The sequence below is a fragment of the Rhinoderma darwinii genome, chromosome 4, assembly GCF_050947455.1.
Source record: "Rhinoderma darwinii isolate aRhiDar2 chromosome 4, aRhiDar2.hap1, whole genome shotgun sequence".
NCBI lineage: Eukaryota > Metazoa > Chordata > Amphibia > Anura > Rhinodermatidae > Rhinoderma > Rhinoderma darwinii.
This window is the reverse complement of record NC_134690.1, coordinates 39371399-39383086: the sequence shown is the minus strand read 5'-3', so window position 1 is coordinate 39383086 and position 11688 is coordinate 39371399.

Below are 11688 nucleotides of genomic sequence, written 5' to 3'. Positions count from 1 at the left end.
GAAAACAATTTGTTCAAAGCTCCAAATGTCATTCTCTATTATAGCAAAATATATGAAGTGCCGTTCCTTTCTCTGTCTCCTCAGCTTCAGAAAAACAAAGTTCCTATTTTATTTGACAGTTGTGGACATTGGAATAATATAGGAGATAACCAAATCAATAGACTGTGAAATATCTGAAAGCTGAAGACAGATGCTCAAAAGTGATCATCAACCTTTATTTGTAATTTTGATGACATACAATTAAGTAGCATTAAATCTGAAACTTTGAGAAACAATGACTATTCTCTTAATATAGTATTTGTTCTACTTTGTAATGTGAATGCAAGGGGACATATATACAAAAACACCAAAAAAGGCCATACTTACAAATGGACACAGCCAGGTCAGAAACACCGAAGAAGGATAGCGAGCAAGTGCTTTAAATAATAATAGCCACTCCCACTAGTCTTGAGGGGAGTGGTGTGTGGTGCATGGGATGTGTAGTAAGAAATAATAAATGAATAGTGTATGTGCAAGTGTAATAATATAAGTGAAATATAGGGGGCAGTAATGAGTAAAGTGCCTCAATACAAATAAATGAATAATGGGGTGCAAGTGTGTGAAACATGGAGGGATAGTGTGTAAGTCATGAGGCGCAACGTGTATAGCCAGGTAGAAGCCTATTTGTGACGCCTTGATAATTCATAGAGCGGGCTACCCTGCTTACTAAGCCAAACAACAACACACAATGCCCTCCCAGCATCAAAGACCCGGCTGTGTCCAAAAGAAGCAAATATAAGTAATAATGAAAAATACCTGGGGTATTAGTGATCATTTTGGCCAAAAGGACGCAAGCTCGCAATCCACGACACTGCTCGCTATCCTTCTTCGGCGTTTCTGACCTGGCTGTGTCCATTTGTAAGTATGGCCTTTTTTGGTGTTTTTGTATATATGTCCCCTTGGTTTTATCTGTTTTGTCTGTGCATCAGGAGCTTTTCGTTCCAGTTAGGGAGTTAGGGACTCGCAAGTCTGGGGATCCTTGTCGTGGATTGCGAGCTTGCGTCCTTTTGGCCAAAATGATCACTAATACCCCAGGTATTTTTCATTATTGCTTATATTTGCTTCTTTTGGACACAGCCGGGTCTTTGATGCTGGGAGGGCATGGTGTGTTGTTGTTTGGCTTAGCAAGCAGAGTAGCCCGCTCTATGAATTATCAAGGCGTCACAAATAGGCTTCTACCTGGCTATACATGTTGCGCCTCATGACGTACACACTATCCCTCCATGTTTCACACACTTGTACCCCATTATTCATTTATTTGTATTGAGGCACTTTACTCATTACTGCCCCCTATATTTCACTTATATTATTACACTTGCACATACACTATTCATTTATTATTTCTTACTACACATCCCATGCACCACACACCACTCCCCTCAAGACTAGTGGGAGTGGCTATTATTATTTAAAGCACCTGCTCACTATCCTTCTTCGGCGTTTCTGACCTGGCTGTGTCCATTTGTAAGTATGGCCTTTTTTGGTGTTTTTGTATATATGTCCCCTTGGTTTTATCTGTTTTGTCTGTGCATCAGGAGCTTTTCGTTCCAGTTAGGGATTTAGGGACTCGCAAGTCTGGGGATCCTTGTCGTGGATTGCGAGCTTGCGTCCTTTTGGCCAAAATTATCACTACTACCCCAGGTATTTTTCATTATTACTTATATTTGCTTCTTTTGGACACAGCCGGGTCTTTGATGCTGGGAGAGCATGGTGTGTTGTTGTTTGGCTTAGCAAACAGGGTAGCCCGCTCTATGAATTATCAAGGTGTCACAAATAGGCTTCTACCTGGCTATACACGTTGCGCCTCATGACTTACACTTTATCCCTCCATGTTTCACACACTTGCACCCCATTATTCATTTATTTGTATTGAGGCACTTTACTCATTACTGCCCCCTATATTTCACTTATATTATTACACTTGCACATACACTATTCATTTATTATTTCTTACTACACATCCCATGCACCACACACACCACTCCCCTCAAGACTAGTGGGAGTGGCTATTATTATATAAAGCACCTGCTCGCTATCCTTCTTCGGCGTTTCTGACCTGGCTGTGTCCATTTGTAAGTATGGCCTTTTTTGGTGTTTTTGTAATGTGAATGACTAAGTAATAAACCATAAGAGCATTAATGCACAAATACTCTTTAACCCCTTAGTGACCACCAATATGCCTTTTCACCATCAAATTCGCCTTTGCAGCTGTCCCGTGCATACTGGAGCGGGTGCTCGGCTGCCTAATGACAGCCGGGCTCCTGCTCCAACGGTAGCTATTTTTTTGCATTGCTACCCCAAAAAGTCATAATAAAAGTTAATCAATAAGTCCCATGTACCCCCAAAAAGTACCAATGAAAACTACATCTCGTCCCGCTAAAAAAAGCCTACATCACTATATTGATGGAAAAATAAAAAAGCTATGGCTCTTGGAAAGCGACGATGCAAAAACATATAATTTTAGTTCAAAAGTGTTTTTATTGTGCAAAAGAAGTAAAACATAAGAAAAACATAAAAAACCTATACATATCTGGTATCGTCATAATCATTCCGACCCATATAATAAATGTAACATTTAATTTACACCGCATGGTGAATGGTGTAAATTTAAAACGCATAGAACAATGGCAGAATTGCTTGTTTTTTTCTATTCCCCCCAAAAAAAGTTAATAAAAGTCTATAAAAAAATTATATGTACCTCAAAAAGGTGCCATTAAATAAAACAACTAATCCTGCAAAAAAATAAAGTCCTCATACGGCTATGTCGACGAAAAAATATAAAAGTTATGGCTCTTTGAATGCGATGATGGAAAAACGAAAAAAAAAATAAATAGCTTCGTCATTAAGGCCTAAAATAGACTGGCCACTAAGGGGTTAAACAACTTGTCATCCTAGGGTCAGAGTAGCTGCTTGTCATCCTTCTTCCCCATTCTTTAGCATAATTGCCAATTCTTAAATAGCTTGCAAAAAATCATGTACTTAATGCCAGGCAGCTGCTGCCAAGGCTAAAAGGGACATACATGCACTCGATGAGCACATAGTTCTGCCACAAATAACTAGTCAGAACAAACATGGAATATTGTGTACAGTTTTAGGCCTCATTTACACGAGCGTGTGCGTTTTGCGCGCGCAAAAAACGCTGCGTTTTGCGCGCGCAAAAGGCACTTGGCAGCTCCGTGTGTCATCCGTGTATGATGCGCGGCTGCGTGATTTTCGCGCAGCCGCCATCATAGAGATGAGGCTAGTCGACGCCCGTCACTGTCCAAGGTGCTGAAAGAGCTAACTGATCGGCAGTAACTCTTTCAGCACCCTCGACAGTGAATGCCGAACACAATATACACCAACCTGTGAATAAAAAAAGACTTTCATACTTACCAAGAACTTCCTGCTTCCCCCAGTCCGGGCTCCCGGCCGTTGCCTTGGTGACGCGTCCCACTCTTGTCATCCGGCCCCACCTCCCAGGATGACGCCGCAGTCCATGAGACCGCTGCAGCCTGTGATTGGCTGCAGCCTGTGCTTGGCCTGTGATTGGCTGCAGCTGTCACTTGGACTTAACTGTCATCCCGGGAGGTCGGACCGGAGTTATCGGTAAGTCAGAACTTTTTTTTTTTTTTACAGGTTCATGGATTTTCGGAGCGGAAGTCACTGTCCATGGTGCTGAACCAGTTTAACGCTTTCAGCACCGTGGACAGTGACTGTCTCCTGACGTCGCGTACCCGAACATTTTTTACCGGTTTCGGTCAAAACGAGTTTGGCCGAACCCGGTGAAGTTCGGTGCGCTCATCTCGAATTTGACACTCCGTTTGGATGTTTGTAACCAGAAAAGCACGTGGTGCTTTTCTGTTTACATTCAGGAGTTTGACAGCTCTTGCGTGATTTTCGCGCATGCAACGCAGGACCGTCAGTGTGGCATGCGTTGTTTTCACGCACCTATTGAAGTCAATGGGTGCGTGTTGCGTGAAAAACGCAAGAATATAGAACATGTCGTGAGTTTTACGCAACGCACTCACGCAGCGCAAAATTCACGCATCGTCTAAACAGCCCCATAGACTATTATAGGTGCGTACGACACGCGTGAAAAGCACGCGCGTCGCACGCGCGTATAATACGCTCGTGTAAATGAGGCCTAAGGCCTTTGGGCGCCTTTGTATAAGAAAGATATAGCAGAGCTGTTTAAGAGAGAAACCAATTTAATAAGTGGCCTGTAGTACACAGAAAGATTATTAAACTTGGGTTTATTTATTTTGAAAAAATACGGTTTATAGGTAACCTAATAACTATGCATACATACAGAATATCAAAGGTCACTGCAACGATCTTTTTAGACCTAGGCCTGTAACCGTGACAAGGTGGCATTAACTATATCTATAGGAAAGAAGACTTCTTCATCATCCTAGAAGTAGATTCTTTAGGCTAGATTCAAACGAGCATGTTCGGTCCGTAAAGGACGGAACGTATTTTGGCTGCAAGTCCCAGACCGAACACCCTTCAGGGAGCCGGGCTCCTACCATCATAGTTATGTACGACACGAGGAGTCCCTGCCTCTCCGTGGTACTGTCCCGTACTAAGAACCTGATTACAGTACGATATGTATTCTCCATCTTGTAATGACCTCTTTCTGGTTCTGCTTAAATCACAAAGTAATAACTTATTCCCTTGTGATTTAAGCAGAACCAGAAAGAGGTCATTACAAGATGGAGAATACATATCTTCATAATCCGGCATCCTGCTTGATAATTCATAGTGTAATTTAATACAGAGAACATAAGCAATTTGACCATCCATCACAAACCCCCCTTTTTCTCATAATAAAATACAGAGATTAAGAATTATCTGATTATAAACCTCAAACAAAATACTGAATAGGGCCACTACTAGTAATATAATGCTATCACCAAGTGCAGGTTTGGGTATAGGGTCCCGTCAGTGCGTTGACAAGTCCCGTAGTTGCTCGTCTGCACGGCTGCTTAGATTTGTTGGACTCTACCTTTGTCAATATTTTTTATGGTGATAACAATAACAACATGCCCTGTATAAAAGTCCTAACATGTATATAAGATATAAATGGCAAAGCTTTAATAAATGAACACACTTAGTGTTACATGGTGGGGTGTTCACCCATTCACCAGGTTCTGGCCTTGTGCATAAAATCCCTGTGACATAGGGTATTGTTGATTAAAAGGTTTCGGCTTATGATAGACAATTTTCTTAGCCTTCTTACATAGCATAGGTATCAGACATGCTACTAATTTAACAAAAACGTATATAATCAATATTATGAGTAATATATGTAAAGCGCCTTGCATGAGTCCTGCAGCCCATCCTCCAATGCCTCTGAACCATGAGGCCGGGTTCAGCCATGACAACCAGTCTGGCCAATCTAGGTTCCAATCTTCTTCAGAATTGGCTTTCCTAAATTCCTCCTTTAATTGCGTTGCTTGTTCAATATCATGTTTAATCTGTACTGTCCCTTGGGGATCTATATAATGACAGCATGCAGGACCCACTATCTGGCACATACCCCCTTGACTTGCAGTTAAGTAATCTAGTACAAGTGTATGTTGGTTAGTAACAGTAATAAGCTGTCGGGTAAGTACTGAAGATACATTTAAAGCATCAAATATTAATTCGGTAATATTGTCAAACAACTCTGATAGTTTTTCTATGTTATGTGCATTTCTAATTGGTCCTCCAAAGATAGATAGAGCATATCCTAACTTGGTGTACCAAGGTAAGTGTACCAATGGGTGGGCTTTTTGCTTTCCCTCCCTTTTGTACAGCATATGTTTTGGTACTTTATCATAAGGAAGTGCATCCTTGTCCCATGTCCAGGTAGCAGACTGTAACCTAGCTAGGGTACAGGTACCTGTGGTAGTCTGCGGGATCCATTTATATGCATTATGTCCGCACACTATATATATATCATGGGGAAGGTCAAACCATTGCATACTTCCTAGGGTTAACATATGAGCAAAATGAACTAAGGGAAAAGACAGAAGAGGCTGGACGCAGCCTGCAGGGCTTAAGGGGAAGCCTCCATGACCTCACTGGTAGGGAAAGGGTTAATAGGTAAGGGAGAGTTGGAGGGAGAGTTAGGAGGAGGTGGAGGAGGGACAAGGAGGAGTCAGGGGGCCGTTGCTGAGCTTCCCGCTGTTTGCGGCATTGAGCCGGAAGCAGCGGGAGGAGTAACACAGGGAGAGACAAGCTCCCCGTTGCCCGCGCTTATAACAAGGTCGGAGGCCGTATTATTAGAGCGGCTGCGTGCCGCTGATGTGCACCACGGTCCCGGATGGCTTGAGGAGACCGTGGCTGCATTAACTAGGATCCCGGACGCCGTTTCGCCACGCCAGGCCCGGCGTTCGGGGTCTGTTGCAGGGGACAGGCTCCCCTCCCCCGGCCCCCTTACTAGCATTACTATGGCGGCGGGGGGGGAGTCGGCAACAACCGCTCCTGCTCGGAGCAGGCTGAGAGCGTTGCCGGGGGTGACGGCGACTCAGGCCGGGTCGACCCGTCCCTCCCGGCGGTCCCGACCTCCAGAGCGCCTCAGTCCTGAGGCAGTCCCGCGGACACGGCGTTGCAGAGGGAGCCCGATCTCGGACGCTGCAGGCCAGGCAGCTGGGAGGACCGCCCCTTCCCAGGCCCTGCGTCCTGGCAGGAATCCCAAGCCGCGACGGGGTCCGGCGGTAAGCAGGGAGTCGCAGGCCGGGCTCCCTGTCACCCCTCCCCCATCGGATGGAAGATTCGGAGGACAAGGTACGGCCGCCCCGCCTGGTGATGTTCCGGCCAGGGGGCAGGCTTCTTCAGGATCAGCGAGACGGACGTCTAGATCTGCAGCGACGTCGAGGCAACAGGTCCGGTCGGAAGTCTGGGTCCCGGCGGTCGGGCGGCAGGTTGCCGGCCCATCGGTCAGCGCGTCCTCATCCCCGTTCCGAAGATGTCGTTTGGATGGACAGTCGTCGGCGAGAGAAGAGCTGGAGGAAGGTGAACTGGACGTGTATCGTCGAGGTCAGGATGGTCCGGCTGACGGGAACACAGCGCCTGTGCAGCCCGGTGAGTGTATAACTCCATCATTGTCATATCCAGCGATTTTTATGTCGGGTATCGGCGGGGGGGCTGCTAGCGTCGCATCGGTGGCCGGTAGTGGCGCGGGCGGGCGCGATGGCGCGGGTTTGGCAGACTTAGTGGGTTGCTTGAGAGAGCTGGTCGGGCGCCTAGATAGGGCGGTGGCGCCGGTAGTCACGGAAGTGTCCCCGGCGGTAGTTTGGGAGGGTCCCAGGGAAGGGGGATTGTTACAAGCGCGGCCCGTAACGGCGGTTAGAGAGGCGGTCGCGGTGTCGGTACAGACCGAGGCGCAAAAAGATGGCGATCGGGTGCGTATTGATGATCGCGCTCGTGGGGAGGTGTATGTGTGTTTCGAAGGTCCGTTGGGGGCGCATTTAAAGCAGGAGGTGCGTGAGCGGATCTGGAAGGACGAATATGTAGAGATTTTTTCTCTCTTGCCGCTCGCTAAATTTAATTTGGATAAGAGCAAGCGGGACGAGAGTAAAAAGGACGAGGAGGAACGGCGGCGGTATAGGCTTATCCCGCAGACGTTCGTTAATTGGTCGCAGGCGTTCGCCATATTAGCCAGTGTGATAGGGGAAAAGGCGCCGGAAAATTGTTCGGCGTTGTTTTGTTATTTTGATGCTATTGGGGAGGCTCATAGGGCGTATGGGGGTCAGGCGTGGCTGCGATACGACGAGCAATTCCGTCAGCGAAAAGCGGTTCGGCCGGCGATTCGGTGGGACCAGAAGGATATTGCTCTCTGGTTACGGGTTACGGCTCCGGTTAGGCAGTCCTTCCCCGGGAGCGCCGGCCAAGGAGGCCAGTCTAGTCAGGTTGGACAAGGCGGCGGGGGAAAGGCAGGGTTTTGCTGGCAATTTAATGAAGGCCAGTGCAAGTTCGGGGCCACGTGCAAGTTCAAGCACGTGTGTTCGGAGTGTAATGGTGCATCACATGGGGCGGCGAAATGTATGCGGAAAAGGAGGTCAGGGAACCAGTCCTCCGCGGCTGGTCAAGGGGGTGTCACCGGTGAGGGTGGAAAAGATGGCCCCTTATCTAAATGAGTATCCGGACAGGGCGGCGGCTAAGTTGCTTTACGAGGGTTTTCGTGTTGGTTTCGTTATTCCCCGCCTCCTTATGAGGTTCCGGTTACGCGGAGGAATTTAAAATCGGCTTACTCGCATGCCAAGGTCGTGTCGGACAAATTGTTAAAAGAAGTTTCGTTGGGTCGCATGTCAGGGCCTTTTGTTGAGTCGCCAGTAAAAGATTTAGTTGTGTCCCCGTTGGGTATTGTTCCTAAGCGTGAGCCCGTAAAATTTCGTTTAATTCAACACTTATCGTATCCCAAGGGTTCGTCGGTAAACGACAGGATAGATCACGAGTTGTGCTCCGTAGCCCATACCTCATTCGATGAGGCGGTGGGGTTAGTGCGGGCTGCGGGCCCGGGCGCGCTGCTAGCAAAAACCGAAATCGAGGCGGCGTTCAGGTTGTTGCCAGTTCATCCAGAAAGCCAACGGCTGTTGGGGCTGTCTTTGGAATGGGGCCTTTTATGTGGATCGGTGCCTTCCGATGGGGCGTTCCCTTTCTTGTGCGTACTTCGAGGCGTTTAGTAGCTTCGTGGAGTGGGTAGCGAGGGGAGTATCCGGGGTCGACTCGTTGATCCATTACTTAGATGATTTCTTGTGCGTTGGCCCGGGGGGTTCGCCGGTTTGCGGTAATTTGCTTTATGCACTACAGAAGGTTGCGAGGGATTTTGGGATCCCTTTGGCGCCAGAAAAAACGGAGGGCCCAGTAGCGACGATTTGTTTTTTGGGAATTGAAATAGATTCGGTGGCAATGGAGTGTCGTCTCCCTGCGGATAAGCTGGGTGCTTTGAGGCTGGAGGTACGGCGGGCTTGTAGACTGAAGAAAATGACGCTGCGGGAGCTTCAGTCGCTGCTGGGGAAGTTGAATTTCGCCTGCCGGATTATGCCAATGGGGAGGGTGTTTGGTAGACGGTTGGCAGCGGCAACGGCGGGAGTGCGAGTGATTTGAATAATTTTACGGATGCGGCTGGGGCGGGCGGTTTTGGAGCTTACGGGGGAGGTCCGTGGTGCGCAGGTCAATTGCCGGCTAGTTGGGTGTCCAGCGGACTCACGCGGAATCTGGCCCTGCTCGAGCTGTTCCCCATCGTGGTGGCGGCAACCATTTGGGGGGACAGGGTCAGGGATAAGAAGGTTCGTTTTTTTTTTTTTTTACTGCGACAACATGGGGGTGGTGCTGGCCATTAATAACATCACGGCGTCCTCTCCTCCTGTAGTTCAATTGTTGCGACATTTAGTGTTGGTATGTTTGTCGTTGAACGCGTGGGTGGTGGCGGTGCATGTGCCGGGGGTACGGAATTGCATCGCTGATGCTCTTTCTCGCTCGCAGTGGGACCGGTTTCGGCAATTGGCACTGGGAGCGGAACGTCTCGGTTTGGCTTGTCCGGAACATCTTTGGGATCTGGTCTCGGTCCCGTAGAACAACTGATACAAAGGTCTTTGGCGCGCACGACGTGGAGTGCTTATTCTGCTTGTTGGAGGCAGTGGGAGGAGTGGGTAAGAGAGTTGGGTGACGTCAATACGGATAGAGACAGGTTGGTGGCACTTTTGTACTGGTTAGGGGACGCCTGGGAGGCGGGGTTTTCAGTGGCAAAGGTGAACCGGTTCATATCTGCGGTGGCGTTTGGTTTCAAGTTACGAGGCTTTCAAGATGTATCTAAGGAATTTTTGGTGCTACAGGCTTTGAAGGGGTTGGGCCGAGGTAGAGGGGAGGCGGATAGTAGAAGGCCTGTGTCGTTTGCTTTGCTTAGCCAAGTAGGGAAGGGTAAGCTGATAGTTTTGTTCGCCCTCCCGGGGTCGGTTATGTGCCCAGTAGAGTGCATGCGGGGTTTTTTAAGCCGCAAGCGGGGTCTCCAGATTTGCCTTTGTTACGCCATGTGGACGGGTCGTTTTGTCCAGGTTTCAGTTTGGAGATGTATTTAAGGAATGTCTGACGGCGGTTGGTGTCGCGGCGGGCTCATATTCATCTCATTCCTTCAGGATTGGCGCAGCAACTGCAGCGGGGCGCTGGGGGTTGGATGATGAAGGGGTGCGGCGCATTGGTCGTTGGGAGTCCAACTGAGTTAAGTCCTATGTCCGCTCCATTTGTTATGAGGTTGTGGTTAACGCTTAAAAAATGTTTTGTATGGCAGTGTCTAATTGTTTTCCATTTCAGATTCGCCTCCGTGTTTGGTGTGGTTGCTGGGTCATTCGTACGTGCACTGGGTCATTCGTACGTGCCCGGACGGTCGCCAGTTGCGCATTCCGCGACAGGATGCGGTTGTGCATTGGCTGGGATTTAGAGGTATGTCATGGAGCAGGGGGTTGGCAGAATTCCAGACATAGGCCCGGCTTGATAGGGTTCCGGAGGTCTTAGTGTTGCACGTGGGTGGGGATGACTTGGGAGTCTGCCCCTTGCGTGAGTTGGTGCGGGATATCAAACACGATATGTTGGGTTTGTGGGTTTCTTATCCCAAGTTGGTGATAGTGTGGTCGGACATAGTCCCGAGGAAACATTGGCGGTTGGCTAGGTCAGTGAAAGAGTCAATAAGGCTCGCATTAAAAGTTAATCGGGCGGTGTCCCGTTTCGTAGCAAAAATCGGGGGCATTTGTGTGCGGCACAGGGATTTGGAGTCAGGAGTGGGGAACTTCTGGAGGGGTGATGGGGTTCATCTGACCGAGGTTGGCATTGATCTTTGGAGCTTGGCGATAGCAGAAGGAATAGAAAGGGCGGTGGTGGTGTGGCGGAACTCACAGGCTTAAGGTGGTCAAGGCCTGTTTCGCTGTGGCGGGGGGAGTCCTTGAGGCCAGTCAGTACAAAATGGTGGGGGGGTCGCATCGGGGGTATGCGTCCCCCAAAAAAGGTACATGGTTGAAGACTTCATCGGGTGTTATCCCTTTGAAGTGGTCTTCTGGTAGAAGGTATATCACTTGAAGGCTTCATCGGGTGTTATCCCTTTGAAGTGGACTTCTAGTGGTCGGTATATCACTTGAGGGCTTCATCGGGTGTTATCCCCTTGAAGTGGACTTCTAGTGGTCGGTATATCACTTGAGGGCTTCATCGGGTGTTATCCCCTTGAAGTGGACTTCTAGTGGTTGGAGCCATCTGCAGAGGTGAACGGTGCTTCCGAGCTGGTTTACGGCTGGAGGTAATTGGTGGTTTGCAGATGGCTAATTCGGTGTGTTCTTAAAAAGGAACATCTGAAGGGGCTTCAAGGACTTCCTCTGCTCGGGTTAATGTTAACGTTAAATTGTTATGTACGATTCTGACCCATGTTGGGTCAAGTGAATTATTAGGAGGAATTCTCTGGTGGATTCCTAACTAGTTATCCGAATGTTTCGGATTTAAATTGTTTTGATAAAACTGTGAAATTAATAAACGGCTGCTGTGGCCATTTCACATCCAACCTCGGTGTCACGTGTCTTTCCTAAAGGTGGGGGTGGAGGGATAAGATGGGTAAGGGAAGGTTCATTAACACACGACTCTACTTAGGAAGGTCAAGAAGAGGCTGGACGCAGCCTGCAGGGCTTAAGGGGAAGCCTCCAT